The 8429-nt window shown below is 18.2% G+C and overlaps 1 long non-coding RNA gene across 1 annotated transcript; it reads left to right on the plus strand.

Moving 5' to 3' along the window:
* Positions 1–801: 801 nt before the first annotated feature.
* On the plus strand, positions 802–1315 carry LOC135146228 (uncharacterized). Its single transcript, XR_010283750.1, has 3 exons — positions 802–897; positions 984–1061; positions 1229–1315. It is a non-coding gene; the product is annotated as an uncharacterized LOC135146228 (long non-coding RNA).
* The last annotated feature ends 7114 nt before the right edge of the window (positions 1316–8429 follow it).

Here is an 8429-nt window from a genome sequence, read left to right on the forward strand (position 1 = left end):
TCTTTGGAAGTAAAAAGCGGTTATAATTTATAAATTACGAAATGCAGCTTTTTATATTTTAAAGTAAAAAAAGCAACAAAGCAAGAAAGAATGCTTAAAAAAACTTTTAAAACCGCCGTAACTCTAGAAAGCCAAACAGTATACTTTTGATATGTAAACAGCAAGAAACTTTTAAAGATATCACAATAAAAATATTATGGTTAAAAATTATTTAGTTTACTAGATTGCTTATTGACTAATGAGAAACTCTTGAGAATGTGCTGCCTTACACACTTATATTAATTGCTTTGCCTAAGCAAAAAAAGTGATATTTATACGAAATTTTACTGTGGCCTGCAATAGATTTTTGACTCACACAAAATGGAATAAAATTTACATTTAAAATTTTTTTTTTATACTCAATAATTTTTCTAATTACTCTTTTTCTATATATATAGTTTGCCTTCATTCCCTTACAATACTACTATAAGAAAGCTTGAAAACCTCATTTACCCACTTGGTGGTCCCTTCAAGCGTGTAAGCTGTGGTTCACATTTAGGAGCGACCCTACTTCTTTTTTTATTATAAGTGATGATGGTCAGAATATTGTTAAAATAAATATAAAAATTAATATAGTTCATTAAAAAAGAATGTTTAGAACCTTTCCTTGTTTGTTTAAAAACTGTTTACCTTGCTTTCACTCTCCTCTTATAAGAAACTTGTCCTTAAAAGCTACGTCTAACCAAGAAAAAAAAATTTTTTCATCTATTTCTTCGTTGAATAGAAATATAGTTTTTTCTAAAATAAAATTTAATAATCTTGTCATTACGCGTCGATGGAAAACTAAACAAGTTACTGGTTATTCTAAAAATCCTAGATCTTCTCCAGGAAAGAGACTCGGTTTAAAAAAATTTGAAGGTGTTTAATCTTTTTCTTTATTAGAATTATTAAACTATCGAGTTGAATTTTATATTATTAAAATTTTATATTACAAATAATAATAGGAAACATCGTTAGAAGTGGCCAAATACTTCAAAGACAGCGAGGCTTCGTGATACGAGCTGGCGAAAATGTAGGAGTAGGTGAGTTACTAATTAATTTTTGTTGTTTACTTTTAATGAAAAATTATTTAAAGAAATTTAAAAAATAATTATAAAGTTTATTAAATTAAAGTTATTAAAAGATTTACAGGAACTTGGTAACTGGTTGAATAATTTTTTATGTAACTATACTATAATTTTATTAAAAGGGAGAGACTACACCTTATTCTCTTTAATTGATGGTCGCGTTAAGTTTACACGAAAATTAATTAAATTGAAATTTCAGAAAAGATTAAAAGACAAAGTAATTTGTATTAAATCATATAACTGTTTTATAATTAATTACTTTATCACATTCCTTGTGATTTACTATTATTTTATTTTTATTTTCGAGTTATTTTAATTTTTAATTTTTAATTTTCGAATATCAAATTTTTCTACTATAATATTAATTTTTACATTCTGAAGAGATTGACAGTTGTAATTTTATTTTAATTTACTCCTATTAATTTTTTAAGTATTTTATTATTTACTTTGAAAAACAACGCGGGGAAGGTTAAATTTTTTTTTTATATTAATTTAATTTTTTGTTTAGTTACAAAATTTATAGAAATTTCTATAAATTTGAATCAATTAATTTTTTTAATGTAAAATTTTAGAGCAAGTCATAGAAAATTTGGATTTAATTTAATCTCAAAAATAATAATGCTCTGGTGAAAGCGACTTAAAAGATTTTTTAAAAATTTCACCAGTAATTTAGGGGCTGCACTATTTAAAGATTTTCTTATAATTTTATTTTTATACGCCTTAAAAAAATATATTTTAGGCGTTAAATTTTGAATTAATTTTTTGATTTTTAATTTTGTTATTAATAAATTTAATTTTAATAATTGCTACGTTTGAGAAATTTATATTTAAATATATAAATTTAGTAAGAAAACTACATTTAAATTTATAAATTCAATTTTATTTATAGATAATATAAAAGATATTGTCTTTGAGTCGGACTTATTTAAAAATAATCATTATATTAATTTTAAACTTTATACTAATAAAAAAAATTAAATTAAGATTTAAAGCGTTAACATTTGGATTAATATTTTTATATTATAATTTTGTTGTAATTAAATTATTTTATATTTTTTAATTATTGCTATTAAAAAAATGAAGTATTAATAATTTTTTATCGAAAGTTAAATTTGGTTTTATCTATAGAAAATATAAAAGATTTCTAAATTTTATACAATTTTAAAAAAAAATTAAAAAATAGTTAGTGCTAATTCTAAATTAGATTTTTTTTTAATTTTGTTATATAAATTTTTTTTTTCCTGCTATTGTAAATTTTAAGTATTAATCTACAAGATATTTTTTATTATAAATTAAATTGTATTTTATTTTTATATATAAAAGATTTTCAAATTTTATAATAATTAATAATTAAAAAAAAGCAATATAAGCATTTACTTTGGAATTAATTTTTTTACTATGATTTTGTTATAAAAATTTATTATTATAATTTTAAGTATAAACAAACCTACAAGATTATTTTTTATTGTAAATTAAATTTTATTTTATTTTTATATATAAAAGATTTTCAAATTATATACAAATTCAAATGAAAAGTTTATAAAAGTAAATAAAAGTAATTTAAGCGTTAACAAATAAAATAATTTTTTTAAATTAATCTACAAGAAAAATTTTTATCTTAAATCAAATTTAGTTTTATAACTAATATAAAGGATTTCTAATATCTTTTAAAAAAATTCTAAAAATTAATTTAAACGACATTAAAATTTTATTTTTATATTTTTTAATTGCTATTGGAAATTTTAAATATTAATTAAAAGAGATCTTTTTTTATCGTACTTGAGAAAATTATAATTTATTATTATTTTAAATTTATTCAATGATTAAAAGATTTGATCTTTTTTAATTTTTTTTGCTAAAACTAAATTTTTTTTAATAGGATATTTTTTAATAAATATAAAAAATACCACCAAAAATTTTAATTATTTATAAGGAACTTCAAATTTAAGTTTAGTCTTAAAATTTTTTAGACTTTTCTAAATTTTAAGTAAACTACTAAAGTTTTATTAAAAGAACTTGAATTTTTTTTATTAAATTATTAATTTAAATTTAAATTTCTTTTAAAATTATTAATATAATTCATCGATAAATTAGTAGTTTTAATTTTTTTCAAGTATTATCACTAATAAAAAATAGTAATTCTCAATTATTTTTTTAAATCTAAATTATTATTAATAAAAATCTAAATTTCTAATTGTTTTCAAGCATCATTATTACTATTTAGTAAAAATATACAATCCTCATTTACTTTTAAAGTATTGTTTTTTTTATAAAATTAAAAAAAAAGAGAAATTCCCAAATCTTTTCAAATATTATGTTTTTTAAGTAGCCATTCTCAACTTTTTCAAGTATTATTATTAAAAGAATATTTACAAAAAATTTAATTATTTATTATTATATAAGAATTTACTTTAAATTATTTATATATATAATCTGTATTATTGTAAAAAGTAGCAGCTTTTAATGATTTATTATCATTATTGGAAAATAAGCAATTCTTAAGTATTTTAAAAAAATATATAATTATTTTTAAGTATTATTATTAAAAAAATATATCTATCAAAAATTTTATTATTATTATTATAATTATATTATAGAAATAATCACTTTTAAATTATTTTATTTATTTAAATTTTTACTCAAATAGTAGTAACTTTCAACTTAAAATTATATAATTATTTTAAAGTATTTGTATTATAAAAATTAATTATTATTTATTAAAAAATATTTACTAAAATATAATATTATTTTTTGAAAATATTACTTAAAAATTATTATAAATTATCATTATTATTAAAATAATAACAAATTTTAATTACTTTATTATCATCAATTTAATTTTACTAAAAATGTTATTATCATTATAAAAAAAAATCACTTTTATATTATATTTATTATTATTATCATAATATTAGCAACTTTAAATTCTTTTTTGATACTATTATTTTTATTTAAAAATTTATAATTATTTTGAAGTATTTTTATTATTAAAAGAATATTTACTGAAAATATGAATTTTTTAATTAATAATAAAAAAAAATAACAATTTTGTATTATTTATTAATAAAATATTTACTAAAGATATTGTTATATCGTTATTTTTTAAAAAATTATTAAAAATTATTATTATTAAAATAATAAATTTTAATTACTTTAAGTATTATTTTTTTAAAAAAAAAATTTACTTAAAATTTTATTAATATTATTATAAAAAAATCACTATAATTATTTTCATTATTAAAATTTTCCATGTATTATTAAAAAATTTATAATTATTTAAAGTATTTTTATTATTAAAAGATAATATTTACTAAAAGAAAATATTTACTAAAAAATTATTATTTTTTAAAAAAAATACTTTAAAATTATTATAAATTATTATGATCAAATAATAAAAAACCTTTATTGTTTCAAATATTATTATTAAAAAATATCTACTAAAAATTTTATTATTATTATTACAAGAAAAATCACTTTTTAATTATTTTTATTTATTATTATATTATTAAAAAAAAGTAGAAACAATATTAATATTATATAATAGTAGGCAATTCTCAAGTTCTTTCAAAATTATTATTATTGTATTGTTTAGAAATTTATAATTTTTTTTAAATTATTATTATTATAAAAAATATTTGTAAAAAACTTTTATTATTATTATTAAAAAGAATCACTGTTAAATTATTTTTATTTATTACTAAAAAAAAGTAGCGACTCCCCATTATTTTTAAGTATTATTATTATTATTAAAAAATTTATATTTATATTAAATTATTATTACTATTAAAGAAATATTTATTAGAAATTTTATTTTAATTATTAGTATAAAAACTTACTTTTAAATATAATTATTATTACAATATTAAAATATAAAAACAACATTTAGAACTCATAAACAACTATTTACTATAAAAAAAACCAAAATTTTTTTTTTAATTATTATTATAAAAGAAAAAGTTATTATAAAGTGTAATATACAATAAATAAATACCTCAAAATTTATATAACCTTTAAAAAATTATAAATATAATTATTTTTATAAACTAATAAATAATATCAAACAAACGTACTCACTAATAACTTTTCATTATCATTATCATTGTTATTATTATTTTGTATAAAAAAATTTAAAATTAAAAAAAAAAAAACAATATTTTTTTAAATATATTTTACAATAAACCGTTTTTTTAAATATTTTACTAATAAAAAAGATATAAATTCTATATCATATGCAGCGAAAAAATAATAAAACTAAGGATAAAATAAATAATAATGATAAGTAAATTAACTTTTATAATATAATAATAATTAAAATTTAAAAATAAATGATATAATAAAAAAGTAACTAATAGCTTGAAGTTTTTATATAAATAAAAATAATTATTAATATTATTATTACTTATAATAAAAAATGGTTTTTTGTGTTTTTTACTATAAATTTTATATTTTTTTATTACTTTATTTATAATGATATATATATTATTTATATTATTTTTTTATATAAACTTAGTGTGCTTGTTATTATTTATATTATTATTATTTAAAAAAATATATTTTATATTTTTATAATGATATCTAATTTTTCATAGAATTACATATAAAATTTTACAATATATAATTATTTATAATAATATTCTTTTTGAATTATTATATTTCTTCCTTATTATAATAAATCATCAAAATTTTATAGTTTTATTTTATTTTTTAATTAAAAGGTTTAACGATATTTTAATTTATAGGTTTTATATTTTATAAATATTAAAAATAATTTTCTACTAAAACTTTACATTTTTATTATTATTTTACGTGTAATATTTTAGTTTAAAGTTTTGTAATATTAATAATTTCATTATTATCTTATGTTCTTTAATATGAAAATAAATACAGTTTTTATAATATATAGGTTACCATAAACGGTTCTTCCTTAAATTAATTTTAATTGGTTTTTAAAATTTTTTAGCATTTAATCAAAGTTTACATAAACTAATTCATATATTTAGTAATTTTTTTGATAATTTTTTTAGGTTTTTATTCATGTGATCCCTCATAAGCATATTGTTTACTTAAAGGAATAAAACAATAATTTTAATTATTAATTATATTTATAAACATTTTCAAGTATAATAGCTTACCTCACATATGTTACAGACAAATGTTTAAAACATATCACAAATAATTCTTATAAATACTTACATCAAGTTTATAAAATAATTAAAATTTATAAAGATAAGTGATAGTTGCATCTTTATATATAAAAATGAAGTGAAGAATTCATTTTTTTAATTTAGTCAAGGAAAGTCCACCCACTTATGAAATGTATATAAGCATTTATAAATTTCACTTTGGCGATAAATTTTTTAATCCACCCGTTAACTATAGTCTAGAATTCCTAGCGTGAAGGCATTTACTCTACTTTTCTACATCGACTTTCTTGTTTAACCCATAAAGTTTTATGAAAAATAGTTTTAAGGAAAAGCTAAATTGTAAAAAAGAGTTTAGCGCTATATATAAACAAAATATATAACTACTGCTCTAAGCGATTAAGTACGCTTAGCAACTACGGGATTCAGCACCGAGGCAAAAATATCAATTGCTTTAAACTTTGAGTAGTTTTCACTCAAAATACTAATATTTACAGACTTCCTTGGTATAAGGTTTACCTTAGTAGTAGCACCCAGGATTGCGAGAACATAATTTATTGATTGACAGCAAAAATTTAAAGTTACTTTCGTTAATATTTCGAAATCTATACTTTTTAAGTTTTTTAAAGCATTATAAAAAGATTTTAGTAAATCAATAAAATAGCAAATATTTTAGAGTTATTTTGTGATAGCTTTAATTTTGCTAAGACAAATTACTTTTTAAAGTTTTTTGTTTACCTCTCTAGAGTAAACTCTTATCGATACAAGAATTAGTTTTAACGTATAATAGTACGTATAGTCTGAACTTTCCTCAAAAAATTATCTTAAAACTATTTGTGTTCTTAATTTATGTCGTAAAATTTTACTTAGTACTACTTAAAGTAAAATTTAAGCCCAAAAATCGATTTCGCTGTAACTTTGTTTAAATTTAGAGCTTTCTTTATGAACATTATTACCTTTTGCTTCGGGTGTTCATCTAAAGCGTGAGCGAAGTGCAGTATACAACTTTTTAAAAGTGATGAGTTTAAATTGTACTTAATTTATCACAAAAAAAATATTTACATTAAACTTTAAATATATCACAGAAACGAATATATTGTTTACTAAAAATTTAAATTATATAATATTTAATAGGCCCAAATTTTATAGTTTAAAGCTTACTGACTTGGAAGAAAGAAAATTAGAATAGGTTTTAAAAAGTGAAGCCAAGAACTACAAAAGCCCTGTGACATAGGGAAGGAGCATATAATGATATTTAACATTACGTAAATACAAATAATGATGAGCTGGATATACTCTTAAGAATTCTTAAAGAAACTTTTTGAAAAAAATTGATCACTACAGAAAGATCTAAACTTAAGATAATATATATAAATATATTCATGCCACTTTTATAAAAATATACAATACAATCAGAAAGCTTAAACTTATTTATCGAGTCCTTTTTTATAAATTTGGAGATTTCCAATACTAAATAGCATCTAAAAAGGTAAGAAACACCCTTCCATATGAAAAGGAACAGTAGTAGGATAGCTGAGTCGTACAGTTTTTTCCATTCTCAGAACTACTTAATATTCCGGGCTCAACTTGTAACTAAACTTATGATAAAGCACACCTCGTTATCATGTGTGTTTGTGTTAGTAAATTAACAAAAGTTATAGTAATAAAATTTTGCGTATTTACAGTAGTAAAAGTTTATTAAATAAGCATCAATATTCAGTATAACTAAATTGTTATAAGAGATAGCTGTCACTCACAAAGTTATTAAAAGCTAAACATACTTTTTGTTAATTAAGTTCGTATTACTTTCCTCAGTAAAGTGTTTAAAATCAAACACTTATTCACAATAATATTAATATAAGCCGGCACTCATCTTTCACCTTAATCAACTTTTATTAAAAAAGACTTCAATGGCAGTCACAGACATTGTGACTGTTCATATCTAACACAAAAATCTCTGAGAAACTCTGCTTAGCAAACAGAAAGTTAGTGACTAATAAAAAAGTATGACTACAAAGTGATCGCAAAAAAAAGTTTAGGAGGAGGAAGCAAAAAACTGCATTTAGTAAGGAATTCAAGAGTTTAATTTCCGAAGAACTTGTTATTTTTTTTAAAACTACTTTATCTTCGTGAGTGTATAAATGTATAACAATATCATGAAAATTAGTTGGCGTACCTCTCC

Source organism: Zophobas morio, unplaced genomic scaffold (assembly GCF_036711695.1).
Source record: "Zophobas morio isolate AGI-343-1 ecotype UQ-CSIRO unplaced genomic scaffold, CSIRO_AGI_Zmor_V1 ptg000216l, whole genome shotgun sequence".
NCBI classification, from domain to species: domain Eukaryota; kingdom Metazoa; phylum Arthropoda; class Insecta; order Coleoptera; family Tenebrionidae; genus Zophobas; species Zophobas morio.